The following is a 20,577-nucleotide window of genomic DNA, read 5'->3' on the forward strand; positions in this document are numbered from 1 at the left end:
TACTTACAGGATATTTCACAGAAAAAAAAGATGTTGTGGATGGATGAACAGATGGATGGGTGGATGGACAGATATCACACCAGTATCTCGATCATCCTTTGTCCGAACTAGGGACCAGACCATTGTGCCTAGGTTCAGTAAAGCAGGAAGGGAAAGTTTTTGATAAATGACCTGTAGAAAATGGTTGACTTTTTTGTATGCTCAGTCATGACTGAGCAGTGGTCATTCAGAGAGGGAGGAGAACAGGAGTGGAGAATCTTTATTGTTTTTCTTAAGTGTTCATTCACTAAGAAAGTGGGCTCCAGGGAGCATCCTTTAGGAATGCATTTCAGTGCTGAAAATGAAATTTTGCTGCATATCATAGTTTCTGCCTCAGATAGATAATTTATCATTCTCTTGTCAGCAATATTCCATCCTAATAGAAATAATCCACTATTTTTCTTGTTTCTAAGATTAATAGCTTCAAATTTACTGCTGATTGCAAGCCCACTTCCAGTCTTGTACATTTTTATAAATTAACTCGATTAACCCGCGCATTTAAATAGACTAATGATGAATAAATAAATGAATAAATAAATAAACATTCTTTTGTTAAATGATGAAGTTGATTGATCCAGAATGGGTAGTTTTGAAATATAACTGGATCCTAGCGGCAACTAAATGAAGTACAGTATGAAGAATCAAGCATTCATTATTCAGATGAATATGACACAGTCACATATGAAATACTGGGCTCAGTTTAACCTGTCGACTCCACTTACAAAAGCACATGGCACAACACCTTGCTGTACAGCAAAACATACATAGAACAAATAAAGCAGTGGGAAATACTTAACATACATACTTAAGCAAATAGAAAGGCAATATTTATAAAAAAGGTATTTCTGGCGTTCTAGTTAAAGGCATAATTACAATCTCACTTGTGTCACCAAGACAGTAGCTAAAAATCCCCAAGCGGTAAGATACCCAAAATAATGCACAATGCTGCAGGGCATCCTTTTGTAAGACAAGCATGGATTTAGTAAGACATATAATGCCCTAATACTAATACTGACAATGAATGTCTTTTGAAGGGATTTTTTTTTTACCTAACAAGATGATTAATCTAGTCAGTTACTTTCTGACACATACCCAGACTTGGATGTGGGGATGTCTCTCTCATCTGGTTCAAAAGCTAGCTGTAATACAGGTTATGGTGGGTGACTATCTCTTTCAGAGAGCTAAAGTATCTACACAAACACCTCAGGATTCTGGTCTGGGCCATGACTTGTTTTCATTATTTTATTAATGACCTATTTCAGGCCACCTCAGGATTGTGGCCTTCTGTGTGGACTGAGTTATGGCAACAGTACTCCAGAAAGAATTCTGTAAAGTCTGTGATTGGTTCAAAAACAAGCTATTGTGGACCAGTATTGACAGAAGATAACCAATATAACATCTGTCATCCTACAAATGCTGTTGAAAGCCACTCACATTTTGCTAGATCACCTGAACAACTGCCCTTCCACTCAGGTCCACCTTTTAAAATACACAGCTGTCTAGACTGTCCCACCACTATTTTCCAACACACTGAATGGACTTCTTCCAAGGTACTTATGCAGAGGAAAAAGTTGCTTACAAAGCAGATAAATATGCATCACCTGCAGCCTGTCTGCCAACAGGAAACAGTGTTATTTATGTGGTGGGATATGCACTGTTACTGCACATCATCTTCCCCCAAGCAACATGAAAACTTTGCAGCTCATATTGAATAAGATCGGTAGAGTCATGACTCTTTTGCACTCTGTCTGGGCCAAATTGTGTTATGTTTTGGGACTCAGCAAACCTAACGGATTACCCGTAATGAAATACTAACACCTTTTTACTACATTCATACACAACTTACTTTATCAGGACTACTGCTGTCTTCCCCTGTAAGTAAGCACTTTACTTTCTCTACCATTTGGTTTGTAAAGTTCAACAAGATGTTGGGCCCTTATTTTACAAGAAATCCAGCTATTCCCTTAACATTAAAGACAAATCATTATCGGCTACACTAAGTGCAGCTATCATGTAGGCAACACTGCACACTGCACACAGCATAGCATGTTATTTTGTGTTCATTTAAATGGCTTTACACTTAGTGTAGAGCCACAACATAAAGGTAAACTGCAGAATATGCTACTGAAAGCATAAGTAGCTGAATTACATTCTAATTAGCCATATTTTCAAGGGTTCTAATCCAGGCATTAGCTAAATTTTACTGACTGGTTTTAGTACACTATTTTATGTGTATATGTTGCCTACATATTGTTATGTGTCAACATTATTGTTCTTCTGTCATAATCTACTTTCCCCTTGCCTCCATATTACCCTGACACTGAATCTTCTCCCTTCTGTGACATTCCTCCTGTACATTTGCACAATGTCTGACAATGAACAACAACTGAAACAGAGGCTAAATGACACTGAACAACAACTGAAACAGAGGCTAAATGGAAATACATAGCTTATGACAGAATCCTGTGAGCTTTTACCTTTGGACAGAATTACTGTGGTGTCCTTTGCACTGCTGTACTTAGCTATGCTGTCAGGTTAATCTACTTTTGAAAAAGCTGAAGAGCTGAATGTGCAGCTTGCAGCTGTGATGAGGCTGATGAGTGATACATGCATTCTCCTTTTCTACAATCTGTTGTAACAAGGGAACCTGGTAAAGTAGGTGTTCCTATGTGTTATGTTGTGATAATGCTCAGGTCTGCAGGTTTTTCTTGCAATAGTCTCAGGGTTTGAATCCTGATGCATGCTTAACTATTTTTGAATGCTTTGTATGACTCTTGTGGGTGTAAATAGATGCACCTTTCCTTAACACAATTATCCTGCTGCTATGCTAATGTGTTTGATCCCTATTGTGAAGCCTGTCTTGTACAGAGCTTGCATGAATAATTATGCCAATAAAGCAAACGGTACACAACACAAATATGTGCAGAAAAGAAACATAAAATAATGCATTAGTATGTATGTATCGAGTATACCTGCACTCACTATCCACCTCTTCTCACTATTTCTGTGCCATGCAGTAAATCTCTTGGATTCACAACATTTCCATAAGCTATGTTTCCACCAGCGATAACATGCTTGGTTCCTCATGTGTTTCACAATACACCTGTAGCATACATATAAGGAATGAATAACTGCAACTGTCTTGACAAATGTGTAAATCATGACACATGAAACATGCCCATAATACAATCTTTTCTGTATTCTATCAGATTCATATATACTTGTATCTGTATAATGTTTTTTTTGTACGAAAAGCAGCCCAGGGCACCATAACCTACTGCTAATTCCTATTCTAAGTTCAACACTTCACATATGACTACACACGTGCTAATACTTTGCTATCCACAGCACAACTAAGCTTGTCAGTGCTGTGTTTCAGGCAGAGAATAAAAAAAAATTACAACAAATAATTATTTGTTTCAGTTGCACAATATCTGAATGTCTGTATTGCATTTTGACAAGTTATCTGGATTTCAGAGGGATGTTGACTCAGTTAAGTCAGTCTGTTAATGTATGTCTGCACTCCAATGGTTATACTTGAAATTGTGTTACAATATCAGATAACCTATTCACACGTAACCCATCAATGTTATTCTACAGTGCACTGTCCTATTTAGGAAGTGCCTGAATGTATTGTCAATACACATTGCATAAACATGGGACAAAACAAGTGTGCAATTATCCTGGAATGAACTTGCAGGACTGCTTGATTAACAATCCATGGGTTTACAGCTGTGATTATCACTGGCATCCCATACTATGAAACAGGCACATGCCCCTCACAGAAACCAAGTTACACGAAGGATAGTATATAAACCTTTGCAGAGAAGTATGTCATTACATGCGACGATAAGACTGCTGTTAGTTTGTCCTGTCCACCCACATGCATTTGTCCCAAAATCTGTGATGCACAGCACCAGCTCTTCCAAACAGTGAATTTTAACTAATTACAAATGTGCTTTTTCACATCCTTAAATTATAATTTCTCCTGTGGTGCATGTGACTAATGCTGTGCTCTCTAGATAGTGTAACTAGAAAGGTAGGAGGTTTAATTCTCACTAGGCGAAACTTGTGTGTAAGGGGTAGGGGTATAATGTCCACTTCCATGGAAGTGAATGCATTTAACTTTGCTCACAGCTCCTTCTGCACTTTATGCCACTTTTAATACAAACATCCCTCTCTGCAACCAGACCAATTAAGTCATTGTGTCAAAGTGCGCTCTCTTCCCTTAAGAGTCAGACTTATCCTGTGGCACTTGCAACTAATATTGTGCTCTCTAGATTGTGTGATTAGATAGGTAAGAAGAACATTCTATCTGTGTCTGTGTCTGGGGAAGTGGGGGGTTGTGGTGACAGGTAAGTAAGCTGTGTCTACACTTTATCACACTTATAACACAAACATCCTCTCTGTATCACACTGATGAGGTTATCCTGTCAAAAGTGCACTCTCCAGCTTTAAGAGTCAGACTTCTCCTGTGGCTATTGTAACTAATACTATGTTCACTAGATTGTGTAACTGGTTAAGCAGGTGGCTTAAATTTGACAGTGTAGAACTTGAGAGCATGTGTGGTTCTAGAGTCATATTCAATAACAGATGTGCTGTATCACTTCCACTCAGTAGAGAATGTGAACTTTGGACACACCTCCCTCTGCAGTTTATTCCACTTTTAACACAAACTTATCACCTGCAATAAAGTGATGAGGCTATCCTGATAAAAGTGCATTCCTGTGGCATTTGTAGTTAATATCATGTTCTCTAGATTGTATAAGTAGATAAGGAGGAGGTTCAAATCTCACAGTGGGAAATTGTGTGTGTGTGAGTGTGTGTGTGTGTGTGTGTGTGTGTGTGTGTGTGTGTGTGTGTGTGTGTGTCTTCAATGTCAATTATGTATAGCTTCCTGAATGGCTATGCTGTAGTAACTTCCACTCAGTGGGAGATTTTAACATGGGAGAGGATGCTCCATTCCCCTCATCCTACTTTTACCAGAAACGTCCTCTTTCCACCCCACTGACAAGGTCATCATGTCAAAATGGCACACTGGGCCCTTAAAACTCATAGTTCTTCTGTGACACTTGCAGCTAATTCTGTTTTGTATAGATTGTGTAAATAGATAGGTAGGGTGTTCAAATCCAACACTGGGTAAATAATGTCAGTGTATGTACTGTCATTAACAATTGCATCTGTGACAACATCCCATGTGTAGAATTCCACTTAGGTGGCATATTTTGCCTGACAAAGGATTACCTTATAGATTTACATTACTGCCATACAATAAACATTTTTGGAAACACAATGCTTACATCATGCTGTCAAAAAAGAACCACATCAAAGTGGTAGTACCCTATAGCACTGGGTTTTGATATTGTGCTCTCTAGACTGAATATGTACAGAGAGAGGAGGTTGCAATCCAGCAATGATGGAGTACTGCCTGTGGGTGTTTGTCTTTCATGCTGTGTAAAGAGGGCTTGTAATGCATGCAGTGTATGTAGCTGTGTAGTGTTACAGGGCACTTCACCCACCTTCATTCATGTTCAAAGAACATCAACATATAAAAGAATGATGATGTCATCAATTCCAGTGTTCACTGCTGCAATTGTAAGCAAACATCAAATGTTGCGTGTGTGATTAAGGCAGTGTTCTGTACATTGTGACCTTAGGTAGTCTGTTCAAATCCAGCCGTTGCTCCTTAGACTCACTTGTGGAACTATGTCTGTAAATATGCATGTAGGTAACAATGTTGTCAGCCAGCTATATGCTGTGTACATGTATGGATATGGATTCCTGTTTCAATGTCTGCGAATGTGCAGATAGGTAACAATGTTATCAGCCAGCTGTATGTTGTGTACATGAATATGCAGGTAGGTAACAATGTTGTCAGCCAGCTACAGTATATGCTGTGTACATGAATGTGCAGGTAGGTAACAATGTTGTCAGTCAGCTATATGCTGTGTATATGAATGTGTAGATAGGTAACAATGTTGTCAGCCAGCTTTATGCTGTGTATATGAATGTTCAGGTGGGTAACAATGTTGTCAGCCAGCTATATGCTGTCTACATGAAAGTGTATGTAGGTAACAATATTGTCAGCCAACCACAGTATATGCTGTGTACATAAATGTGCAGGTAGGTAACAATGCTATCAGCCAACTGCAGTATATGCTGTGTAGATGAATGTGCAGGCAGGTAACAATGTTGTGTCAGCCAGCTATATGTTGTGTATATAAATGTACAGATATGTAACAATGTTGTCAGCCAGTTATATGCTGTCCACATGTATGGCTGGCGATTCCTATTACAATGATTTCTGACCTTTTCTCAGACAGAAATACATTCACTGATAATGGTGATGCCATGGGATGGGGTCCCTATTATTTCATCAAATGACCACATTGTTGAATGCCATTTCATCAGAAATGCTGTTTGTCAAACCACTCTGACTGACATTGGGTTATGCTGGGATCAGGAAATTTGCCCTTTCCCAACTGCAGTGCTATCTTGGAGATGGTATATGTAATTGGGGGGTATCAATGAAAAGCATTTCCAATGAAATGTTGTTCAACAATGTGGCTGTTTGATGAAATAATGTAGACATAGACCCCATGGGATGACATTTGCCTTTCCCATGAGAATTAGTAAGACTTTTACTGTGGCATTTGGAAATGAGACTATGTTCTATATGCTTATGACATACCAAGGCATGTGTTCAAATCCCTGATTATCCACACATTGTGCCAGATTGACCTTCTCCTGTCACAGTGATGACTGCATTATGCATTTCATGTGTCTCTGTATACCTAGTAGCAAGGGTTGTTGTATGTAAAACACACATATAACAACACTATTTTAAAGAAATTACAGGCACACATCTCCCATGCAGCAAAAAATGATGTCATGACCTCATTGATCAAAATACCTAATACTTGTAGCTCCAGTGACACTGTGGTAGATTCATTCTTTCCAATATTATATAGCTTCTATTGTTATGTAGTTAAATGTTCAAAACCCACATTGACTGACTGTAAGCATTGACTGTTCTAAAGCTGTTATGCATGAATGACATCCACAAGTGTTATAATGTGTATAATTACAGTGGGAGAAACCTCCCCCCACCCCTTTTATCCCATGTGGATTGGAACATAATCATATGATGTAATTTCTTCACATAGTTGGAGTCGCACACCTTTGTTAAAACTTCCACTGTGGCACATGTCATTCATGGAAATGTTTGTAGTCAGTGGGCTTACACAGCATATCCAAGCAAGGATAACATTCTATGAATGTTTTGACTTTGCATACAATACTACATGAAGTTATTATCCTCAATTGTTATTTATATATTAATAACGCAGATAATTGTATAGGCATTTGTGTTGTTTAGGTGCTGTTATGGCACTGTTTGTTGTAATGTCTTGTGAGCATGCCCAGTATAATCCTGTATTACTTGCGCTCCATTTGCAAACAGAGACCTTGAGGTGCTACAGTGTCATCAGATCTGTGCTGTCATTTGCCACTTGTATATTTTGATTGCTATTATATTCCTGTTTATGATGCACTTGTATATAAAACACATGCTTGTCTAAACTTTGTGTCAATATAATATACTACCCATCTGTGGTTGTCCATTGACAAATGTTAAAACGTGTCCCTTTTGGCTGGGCATGACACAGCTACCATATGGCTCATGCCTTATTTATACAGGAAGGGATGGAGGGTATAGCAATGCAGTTAGTTCCAGGTATGGATTTCCTGTACATACATGTCATTCAGTAACTGTACTGTATGTGAACTGCTCATAATTTATGCATTATCCTTGCTATTGTCTCAACTTGGTATGTTATCAAAATTAATGTCACATTTATTCCCCTTTCTTACAATGTTGAATTGTGTCCCTCTCACATCCATTATTAGCAGTATATTTATAAGTTATGTACATGGCTAAACAGTTTAAAACAGGATTATTTATTATTATCATCAATATGGATGCCTTCCTATTGAAAAATGTTTCTTTCTGGCATCATAATATTGTAATGCATTAATTAAGTGCATTTTTCATTTACCTTCCCATTGTAATTATCCCTGCAGTGTTCACATTTTATTCTGTGTAAAGTATCCCAGTTGCATAGCCCCTGAATCTACATGCTTAAAAGTCACTTGCCTTTGTTTCATATAAGCTGTCTGTGCAGGCTCTCGTAATGTGCTTGACTACAGCCAAGTATTTTTGTTTACATTGTTTACTCATTCTTCCAGTACTATTTTATAGCCAACAACACTGTCACTGGCCACAAAACCATGCTTGGAATCTTGTAAGTGTGATGAGCAACAAGCATATTCAAATGAGTGCTGTGGCTCATCATGCTAATGCACTTCAATTGTGTAGGCTTTGCATAAAGCCTGTGTGACTGTTAATGAATCTCAGGGAGAGCATCTCCAAACTGGACTCGGCTATTTGGATTTCCTTTTCCCTGCACTCAAAAATAACTCACATTGTACATTCATTCATTTATTCATTCAATCATTCATACTCCAGTTACCAACTTTGATCTCTTCAGGACTATTTGGGAGCCAGAGCCTGTTCTGTCACTCCATGGGCAAAAGCAAAACAAGCAATCCTTAATACACACATGCAGACACACACACACACACACACACACACACACACACACACACACACACACACACACACACACACTCATATGCCGGGCACTCTCGCATGGACCCATGCCCACACACGCACACAAGCACATGTCCGTACAGACACACACCTTCAGGCAATTTGTAACATTTTCAATTCACCTATAGCATGTCTTTGGGATGAGCAAGTAAACCAGAGCACTGTGCAAAAACACACTCATACACCTGGATGACATGCATACACTTTCAAATCAAAACCCTTTAGTATTCAGCAGACTTCAGGCTTAAAAAGTGCAAAAATGTAAACAGTTATGGCTGAATTCCCATGCAGAATGATAGGAAAAAATCTTAAAATCATAAGACAGGAACATGTAAACTTTGTTTTGCATGGGAGTGATAGGTTAAATAACAGGAGGTGTACTGAATTTATCTATTATATATACTAAAACCAAATGGGACAAATTAAACGTTCCCTCTCATACTATTTCTCAAGTACACGTAAAAGATGATTTTTTTTTTTTTTTAAGGAAATGTTTATGAATACAACACAAAACAGCAAAAGTATTTAATTTTGAATGGAAATTAGATCTGAAGAGCTAAATTTTAGCTGCAGGTATTATCAATTTCATGGATCTCAGAACCTACTTCCTGAGAAAGTTATGGGGAAAGGTAGGGATGAAGGGAAAATCGGATGTTAAACATACATAAATGACAAATTAGATCAACTTATTGTTTCCTTCTGCCATCAGGATAATTTATTGTCATTGTGCAAAATTTGCAACTTCTTTATGTTTGCATAGTTTGTTTTATTCAGCATGTTTTGTTTTGTAAATAGAGCATTCTGGGTTATAGAATGCTTTATTCTTCAGCACTCCTTTTAAATGAAGCAGACACAGCTATCTTGAATCACTATTGATGAAATAACTGTAGTGTACAGATTGATTTATTGAGAGAGATATCATTTCCTCAACACGCACAAATGCAAAAACTCTTAAGTGTTGGTATCCCTTGCTTGTTTATTGGATAAACCCTACCACAAATAAAATGTTTCATGGCAGGTTTCATTCGGCGAATGCAGTTCGGTGATTCCAATCCTCAGGGTATTCGCTTTCATCCAGTAATAGTGGAAGCAAAATCTAATGTATAAATTGCACTCATCTGTTACTGTAAACAGTATACCATGGTAACAACTGCCATTTTACCAAATACACTCTTATTGTTTTTCCAACATATTCTTAAACTGATCTGTATCCTTTCACTGTAGCCTCATCCGTGAGGGACCACTGTATCCCCATATTACCAGGGTATAAATCTAGTTTAGCAATGAAATATATATTCTGATATCTTGCAATGAAACAAAGTGAAAATGTTCCAATACCAGAACATATTCATATAGCAAAATTCTATTTATTATACTGTTGACATTTAGGTACCATCCCTTCAACTTTATTAATGCTTTGACTTTTTACATGCCTGAACTTTTCCATAAGTCTTTTTGTGTTGAATCTACATCTGCAGTGACAAACTGCCATGCCAGCAGCTGCTGCTGTGAATAGAATAACTCAGCAGTAGGGTCTTCTAGGTAATGTTGTGTAACCACCAACCCACCCCAATAAATAAATAAATAAATAACACAAATGGCTACCTGTGCAAGTTTATTTAAAGTAGTTCTAAGTAGTGCCCTATGCCTATAACCTCAGTGGGTGCAGATGTAGTCCAGCATAGCTAATGCTCATCATAACCAGTAGCTCTTGGTGTTGTAATCGACACTATCTACCGGATCAATATCAGAGGTAAGTTGTCAGTTTAAAACCATTATGATGTCATTCCAGAAGATAGCATAGCCCCCCCGATTAACATATCCTTCCATGCTTTGATATGTTTTTGTTTTAAAATATGTATGTTCCTTTTTTTGATCTGTTGAGTGAAACAATCTCACATTATTCATTTACAATAGAGCAACATTATTTTCCATAAAATGTAAAAACGTGGAATTAACAGCCAGTAGTGCAAAGCTTTTATCAGACAGAATTCTGGAAAATTATACGTACTTAGACAAACGCTTGTGCACACACACACACACACACACACACACACACACACACACACACACACACACACACACACATACACACACCCATACCCATACATGTGCATATTCTTGCTTACATTTCCAAATGGCACACATACATTTTTGAAACTCAAGTGTTTGATGAACAAAGTTCAAAAATGTTAATCTCACATTACAAATTAATAAGAAAAGAGATAAATTATTTCCCTTTTTACTTTTCATGATAATCTAAGAATTAAAGATCGTGTTTAATGGTTCAAAATGTGCTTTTCTTTTCAAACAAAAAAGAGTTTGCATGTACCTTTATGCTTGCAAACACTTTTTTGTGTGAAAAGAACAGTGCATTTTGACTCTTTTAACAAATATAAAGTTTGAAATAATGACTAAATGACTAAATGTAGTATGCCATATTTAAGACAATATTTATAGAAAAGCAGGGACCGATTATGTCATTCCAGTTTCCAGCTCTAATATTGCTGGATTAGTGTAGGTAAGTATTTGTAAATTAGTAATGTAATTGCCAAACTGTTAAATTAACAGTTTGGCAGACAAGTATATCATTATATCATTAGGGCAAGCCCCACTGCACCACTCAGTGTAAGGGACAAGATTTCCATTCCTCAAAACTATTTCATTATATCATTAGGGCAAGCCCCACTGCACCACTCAGTGTAAGGGACAAGATTTACATTCCCCACACACTTATATGTATAGCAACTCTGAGATCACTATATGAAGGAAAAAAGGGAATATTCCTAAAGTGAGCCCCATTATTTTAAGCAATTAAAAAAATTGTTCATAGGTTCATAGGTAGGTACTAGGCTATTGGCCCTAGGGCCTATATAAGCCTAGCCAAAACATTCCCTGGTTTTTGCCACCCAAGAAAGTTATTTTTCTGTGCCCCTGTCGAGCAGAGCCACAACGGTGATCCCTGAGGTGAAGTTCCTATTTCCCATCCAATTGTCTAGATTCGTCTTAAAGAGGGATAATGAGGAGCTTTGCTTGACATGAATGGGTAGTCTGTTCCAGAGCATGGGAAGACTCTGGGACATGAATCTAGCCCTCCAGCATGTTCTGTTTATTGTGGTGGCAAGGTTCAGGTCCCTGAAGCATGTGGCATGGAGAGATTGGGGTTTCTTTAAGTGTAGCAAGTCCATCAAAATTGGGTTTGGCATGGTCTTGTATGTTAGGCAGAGGTCACCTCTGAGTAGGCGATAAGTGATGGAGTAGAGCTGGAGTTTTTTGAGGCGGTCTGCATATGTCATCTGTTTGAGGCCGGTAATCCTCTTAGTGAGGTATTTCTGTGGCCTTTCCAGTTGTTGCAGATGTCTTGCAAGGTGCATGCCGAACAGGGAGTTGTACTGCATGATGAGTCTGATGAGGGCAGAGTAGAGAGGAACAATGACCTCTTTTTTTCTGGAGGAGAATCCTTGAGTGATGAGGTGTGCCAGGATTTCCTGACTACTGTGGCAATGTAATTATCAAATGAAAGACTAGTGTCCACCTGTTTTCCAATGTCTCTTATTACACTTTTGGTATTAAGTATGCTACTGTCTATGTGGTAGTTCATGGGTACAATGTTTTTCCTAAAGGGGATGACAATACACTCTTTGGCATTGAGCTTGAGGCTATGACTTTGACACCAAGCATCAGTCGCAGTGAGGCCCCTTTGTAGAATGTCCATATCATTAGGCAATTCTATTATGGCTCCCAGTTTGCAGTCATCTGCAAACTTTGTTAGCCAAAGACCTACTGTATTAACCTGGACTTCTGAGAAATAGATGCCAAACAGGAGAGGACCCAGGACTGAACCCTGTAGTACCCCACTTGTCACTGGTTTGAAGTCAGATTTGGAATTGGCTACTTTCGCTGTGTGGGTTCTGTCAGTGAGCCAGTTGGCCACCCATCTTGTGAGATAGGGATTTATGCCCAGTCTAGTGAGTTTATCTATAATTCCAGAATGGGGGATGGTGTCAAAAACCTTGGCAAGGTCAAGATAGGCTGTGTGCACCACCTTACCCTCGTCCACGGCTCTAGTGACTGCTTCAAAGAAGTCAATCAGGTTTAGGAGACATAATCTACCTTTTACAAACCCGAATTGAGTGGGGTCCAGAATTTGCAGGTTACCTATATCTTTGTTTATAAATTCCATAATGATGCATTCCATGGCCTTGCAGACCAGGCTTGTTAGGCTAATGGGGTGATAGTTCCCGGGGTTTGTGGTTGCACCCCCTTTGTGGAGTGGGATAACCATCCCTCTGTGCCATTCAGTGGGCACAAAGCCTGAAGTGAGGCTATGATTAAACATGGTAGTTAGGTGGGGTGCCAGTTCATTCTGTAGTTTGTGCAGAACGCAGCCTGGGTTGTTGTCTGCTCCCATGGATGCTGTGTTTTTGGCTTTGGAGAGTGCGGTCTTAACTTGTGCATCCATGATTACAGGGGCTATGCATTCTTCTGGTATAGGGATGGGTCCTTTGGGGGGGTGGGGTAAAGTTTGTACTGAACCAATCTGCCAGGATGTTGGCAATATCAGTTGGTTCTGTATATCCAGTGCCATTGTTCTGTAGCTCAGAGCAGATCTGAGTGTTGCCATTGAGATTTTTGACATAGCTGTAGAATGCTTTGTGGTTGTCTTTAGAATCAGTGGCAATTTTTATTTTTGTAGCTAGCTTTGGAGGATCTTATGAGGAATCTCAGCTTCTTACTGAGGCTGACCAGGGAGTTCCTGTAATCAGAGGATTTTACTCTTTTTTGCAACAGCTTGACTTGAGATTGTGAGTTTAATTTTTTCATGAATATGAAGGAAACAATCAGTTTATGTATGACACTACATAGCCCTTGGTGATATTTTGAAAAAAAAAAAGAAAGAAATATCTGCATGTGATTACTGAATGATGTTAATTATCTAGGTGTGCCATTTGTATAATTTCATCAAAAAGGGTACTGGGCCGAGGCACCAAGGGTTTTACTTCTTTCTTTTTTTTTTTTCAGAAATGTTACAAATCCAAGAATATGACTGTGTGGAATTTATTTATGTTTACAATAGTTCTGTAAATTCCTAATACTGAGTCACAGTTTTAGATCAGGTAGTCACTGAGGGAATAGAAAATATATGTGATACGTAAATTGTCTTAGCAGACAAATGCTGCAAGAAACATAGCCATGACTGCCTATGAGTTATATATATATTATGAGTGTGTTATACCTGCATGCTTTAATGAATACAGTATCAGCACAAACTAGTTGCTGAAGGCAGGATTTCAGTGGTCTTTTAAAATAACTGTAACCTTTTTTCCTGCACACTCTTATTCAACTGAATTTTATTTAATTTTCCAACAATGAACAGAAAAAACAAGATACCTGACACATTTCATTTTAAAGTATTGCAACCACAGCAACTTAGAAAGAACCAGAACCATAAAATTATTGTAGCATGAACTACAAAGTGAACTGGCACCACATTTGTGTGCCCTGTTCAATCACAGCCTCACCACAGGCTTTGTCCCTACTGATTGGCAAACCGCTACAATCATCCCTCTCCATAAAGGGGGAGTGACTACAGACCCTGGGAATTATTGCCCCATTAGCCTGATGAGTCTGATATGTAAGGCTATGGAGCACATCATCTTGGACCTAATTAACAAGGATATAGGGAATCTTCAAACACTAGATCCCACTCAATTTGGTTTTGTGAAAGGTAGATCATGCCTGCTCAATCTGGTTGACTTCTTTGAGTCAGTCACTGGAGCTGTGGATGAGGGCAAGGCAGTTCACACAGCCTACCTCGATCTGGCCAAGGCCTTTGATACAATTCTCCACTCAGGAATTATTGATAAACTCACCAAACTAGGCATCAACCCCTATATCACTAGGTTGGTTGCAAATTGGCTCACAGATAAAACCCATAGTGTGAAAGTAGCAGACTCCAAGTCAGACTGCCGACCAGTCATGAGTAAAGTCCCACAGGGATCGACCCTGGGTCCTCTCCTGTTTGACATCTATTTATTAGATGTCCAGGCCAACACAGAGGGACTCTGGCTGACCAAGTTCGCAGACAACTGCAAGCTGGGAGCCATTATTAACTCCCCAAGTGATGTAGACATCCTACAGAAAGGCTTCACTGAGACCAATGACTGGTGTCGAAACCATGGCCTTAAGCTTAATGCTAAAAAATGCAGTACTGTTAACTACATAACCCAGTGCTGTTACTTGCAAAACTCAGTGCTGTTATCTACATAACCAGTGCCGTAATCTACATAACCACATGCTGTTTTCTGCATAACCCAGTGTTGTCTACATAACTCAGTGCTGTTGTCTACATAACCCAGAACTATCTGTAAAACTCAACGCTATCTATATAACCCAGCACTGTTATCTACATAACCCAGTACTTTTATACAGATAACCAGTGCTGTTATCTGCATAACCCAGTGCAGTTATCTGTATAACCCAGGACTATTATCTATATAATTCAGTGCTGTTATCTGTACAAAACCTTGCTGTTATCTGCAAAATCCAGATCTGTAATATACATAACCAAGTGCATTATCTGCATAACCTAATACTGTTATCTGTATAAACCCAGTACTCTTATCTGCATAACCCAGTGCTGTTATCTACATAACTCAGTGCTGCTATCTGCATAAACCAGATCTATAAACTACATAACTCAGTCTGTTATCTACACAACCCAGTGCTGTTATCTGCATAACCCTGTACTGTTAACTTTATAACCCCTAGCTGTTATCTACATAACCCTGTGCTGTTATCTACATAACTCAGTGCTTTTATATACATGAACCAGTGCTGTTATCTACATAACTCAGTGCTGTTACATACATAACCAGTGCTTTTATCTACATAACCCAGTGCTGTTATTTGAATAAACCAGTGCTGTTATCTACATAACCCAGTGCTGTTATCTACATAACTCAGTGCTGTTATCTACGTAGCCAGTGGTGTTATCCACGTAACCAATGCTGTTATTTAACTCACTGCTGTTATCTGTATAACCCAGCACTGTTATCTACATAACCCAGTGCTGTTATCCAGGTAACCAGTGCTGTTATCTGCATAACCCAGTGCTGTTATCTGCATAATCCATTGCTGTTACCTATATGACCCACTGCTATCTACGTAACCTAGTGCTGTTATCTACATAACTCAGTGCTGTTATCTACATAAACAGTGCTGTTATCTACATAAACCAGTGCTGTTATTTGAATAAACCAGTGCTGTTATCCCATTGCTGTTATCTACATAACCCAGTGCTGTTATCTATGTAACTCAGTGCTGTTATCTATGTAGCCAGTGCTGTTATCTACGTAACCAGTGCTGTTATCTATATAACTCGGTTCTGTTATCTGTATAACCCAGCACTGTTATCTACATAACCCAGTGCTGTTATCCAGGTAACCATTGCTGTTATCTACATAACCCAGTGCTGTTATCTGCATAACCCAGTGCTGTTACCTATATGACCCACTGCTGTTATCTATGTAACTCAGTGCTGCTATCTATATAACTCACTGCTATTATCTACATAACCCATTGCTGTTATCTACATAACTCAGTGCTGTTTTCTATGTAACCAGTGCTGTTATCTACATAACCCAGTTCTGTTATCTATATAACTCGGTGCTGTTATCTGTATAACCCAGCACTGTTATCTACGTAACCCAGTGATATTATCTAGGTAACCAGTGCAGTTATCTACATAACCCAGTGCTGTTGTCTGCATAACTCAGTGCTGTTATCTGCATAAGCAATTGCTGTTATGTACATAACCCAGAGCTGTCACCTGCATAACCCAGTGCTGTTATCTATATAAACCAATGCTGTTATCTACATAACCCAGTGCTGTTATCTAGATAACACAGTGTGTTATCTATGTAACCCATTGCTATCTGCACGACCCAGTGCTGTTGCCTACATAGCCCAGTGCTGTTATCTGCATAACCCAGTGCTGTTATCTGTATAACCCAGCACTATCTGCATAACCCACTGCTATTATCTACATAACACAGTGCCTGTTATCTATATAACCCAGTGTTGTTATCTACATAACCCAGTCTGTTATCTGCATAACCAGTTGCTGTTATCTACATAAGCAATTGCTGTTATCTACATTACCTAGAGATGCTATCTGTATAACACAGCACTATTATCTTCATTCCCCAGTCCTTTTATCTTTATAACACATTGCTGTTATATACATAACCCAGCCCTGTTATCTGCATAACCAATCGCTGTTATCTGCATAACCAGTGCTGTTATCTACATAACCCACTGTTGTTATCTGCATAACCCAGTGCTGTTATCTACATAACGCATTGCTGTTATCTACGTAACCAGCGCTGTTATCTATAAAACTTAGTGCTGTTATCTCTATAAGCCAGCATTGTTATCTACATAACTTAGTGATGTTATCTAGGTAACCAGTGCTGTTATCTGCATAACCAATCGCTATTATCTGCATAACCAGTGGTGTTATCTACATAACTCATTGATGTTATCTACGTAACCAGCGCTGTTATCTATAAAACTTAGTGCTGTTATCTCTATAAGTCAGCAATGCTATCTACATAACTCAGTGCTGTTATCTAGGTAACCAGTGCTGTTATCTATATAACCCAATGCTGTTATCTACATATCTCAGTGCTGTTATCAATATAACCCATTGCTCTTATCTGGATAGCCCATTGCTATTATCCACATAAGCCAGTGCTTTTATCTATATAACCCAGTGCTGTTATCTACAGAACTCAGTGCTGTTATCTAAATTAGCCAGTGCTGTTACCAGCATAACTCTGTGCTGTTATCTACATAACCACATGCTGTTATATGCATAACCCAGTGTTGTTATCTGCATAACTCAGCACTGTTATCTACATAATCCAGAGCTGTTATCTGTATAACTCAGTGCTGTTATCTGCATAAGCAAGTGCTGCTATCTACATAACACAGAGTTGTTATTTGCATAACCCATCGCTCATATCTACATAACGCATTGCTGTTATATAGGTAACCAGTGCTATCTATATAGCCCAGTGCTGTTATCTGCATAACCTAGTGCTGTTATCTGCATAACTTAGTACTGTTATCTGCATAACCCAGATCTGTAATCTACATAACCCAGTGCATTATATGAATAACCCAGTACTGTTATCTGTATAACCCAGTGCTGTTAGCTGCATAACCCAGTGCTGTTATCTGCATAAGCAATTGCTGTTATGTACATAACCCAGAGATGTCACCTGCATAACCCAGTGCTGCTATCTAGATAACACAGTGTGTTATCTATGTAACCCATTGCTATCTGCACAACCCAGTGCTGTTGCTTACATAGCCCAGTGCTGTTATCTGCATAACCCAGTGCTGTTATCTGTATAACCCAGCACTATCTGCATAACCCACTGCTGTTATCTACATAACATAGTGCCTGTTATTTATATAACCCAGTGTTGTTATCTACATAACCCAGTCTGTTATCTGCATAACCAGTTGCTGTTATCTACATAAGCAAGTGCTGTTATCTACATAACCTAGAGATGCTATCTGTATAACTCAGCAATATTATCAGAATTCCCCAGTCCTTTTATGTGTATAACACAATGCTGTTATATACATAACCCAGCCCTGTTATCTACATAACCAATCTCTGTTATCTGCATAACCAGTGGTGTTATCTACATAACCCACTGTTATCTGCATAACCCAGTGCTGTTATCTACATAACTCATTGTTGTTATCTACGTAACCAGCGCTGTTATCTACATAACCCACTGCTGTTATCTGCATAACCCAGTGCTGTTATCTACATAACTCATTGCTGTTATTTACGTAACCAGCGCTGTTATCTACATAACCCACTGCTGTTATCTGCATAACCCAGTGCTGTTATCTACATAACTCATTGCTGTTATCTACGTAACCAGCGCTGTTATCTATAAAACTTAGTGCTGTTATCTCTATAAGCCAGCACTGTTATCTACATAACTTAGTGATGTTGTCTAGGTAACCAGTGCTATTATCTGCATAACCAGTGGTGTTATCTACATAGCCCACTGTTGTTATCTGCATAACCCAGTGCTGCTATCTATATAACTCGGAGCTGTTATCTGTATAACCCAGCACTGTTATCAACATAACCCAGTGCTGTTATATAGGTTAACCAGTGCAGTTATCTACATAACCCAGTGCTGTTATCTACATAACTCAGTGCTGTTATCTGTATAAGCCATTGCTGTTATCTACATAACTCAGTGCTGTTATGTATAAAACTTATTGCTGTTATCTACATATCTCAGTGCTGTTGTCTGTATAACTCAGTGCTGCTATGCACATAACCCAATGCTGCTATCTACATAACCCAGTGCTGTTACCTACATAGCCCAGTGCTGTTGTCTGCATAACCCAGTGCTGTTATCTGTGTAACCCAGCACTATGTGCATAACCCACTGCTGTTATCTACATAACGCAGTGCCTGTTATCTACATAACCCAGTCTGTTATCTGCATAACCCATTGCTGTTATCTACATAAGCAAGTGCTATTATCTACATAAACTAGAGATGCTATCTGTATAACTCACTGCTGTTATCTGCATAACCCAGCGCTAGTATCTGCATTCCCCAGTCCTGTTATTTGTATAACATATTGCTGTTATCTACATAACCCAGCCCTGTTATCTGCATAACCCATCGCTGTTATCTACATAACCCAGTGCTGTTATCTACATAAACCAGTGTTGTTATGTATGTAACCCAGTGCTGTTATCTGCATAACCCACTGCTATCTGCATAACCCAGTTCTGTTATCTACATAACTTATTGCTGTTATCTACGTAACCAGTGCTGTTATCTATATAACTTAGTGCTGTTATCTCTATAAGTCAGCAGTGTTATCTACATAACTCAGTGCTGTTATATAGGTAACCAGTGCTGTTATCTATATAACGTAATGCTGTTATCTACATATCTCAGTGCTGTTATCAATATAACCCATTGCTCTTATCTGGATAACCCATTGCTGTTATCCACATAAGCCAGTGCTATTATCTATATTTATTACCCAGTGCTGTTATCTACAGAACTCAGTGCTGTTATCTGAATTACCCAGTGCTGTTACCAGCATAACTCCGTGCTGTTATCTGCATAACCCAGTGTTGTTATCTGCATAACTCAGTGCTGTTATCTACATAATCCAGAGCTGTTATCTGTATAACTCAGTGCTGTTATCTGCATAAGCAAGTGCTGTTATCTACATAACACAGAGTTGTTATCTGCATAACCCATCGCTCATATCTACATAACCCATTGCTGTTATCTGGGTAACCAGTGCTGTTTTCTGTATAGCCCAGTGCTGTTATCTACATAACTCAGTACTGTTATCTGCATAACCCAGATCTGTAATCTACATAACCCAGTGCATTATATGTATAACCCAGTACTGTTATCTGTATAACCCAGTGCTGTTAGCTGCATAACCCAGATCTGTAAACTACATAACTCAGTGCTGTTATCTATACAACCCAGTGCTGTTATCTTCCTAACCCAGCTCTGTTATCTTTTTAACCCATTGCTGTTATCTGCATAACCCATTGCTGTTATCTACATAACCCAGTGCTGTTATCTACATAACCCAGTGCTGTTATCTACATAACCCAGTGCTGTTATCTACATAACCCAGTGCTGTTATCTACGTAACATGTGCTGTTATCTACATAACTCAGTGCTGTTATCTACATAACCCAGTGCTGTTATCTACATAACCCAGTGCTGTTATCTACATAACTCAGTGCTGTTATCTACATAACCCAGTGCAGTTTTCTATGTA

General features: G+C 38.8%; 1 pseudogene; it reads left to right on the top strand.

The window, feature by feature from the left end:
• The window catches only part of LOC122802517, a 239,926-nt pseudogene that overhangs the window by 192,504 nt on the left and 26,845 nt on the right, over positions 1 to 20,577 (top strand).

The sequence above is a fragment of the Protopterus annectens genome, chromosome 5.part0 (genome assembly GCF_019279795.1).
Source record: "Protopterus annectens isolate FY-2018-M chromosome 5.part0, PAN1.0, whole genome shotgun sequence".
NCBI lineage: Eukaryota > Metazoa > Chordata > Ceratodontiformes > Protopteridae > Protopterus > Protopterus annectens.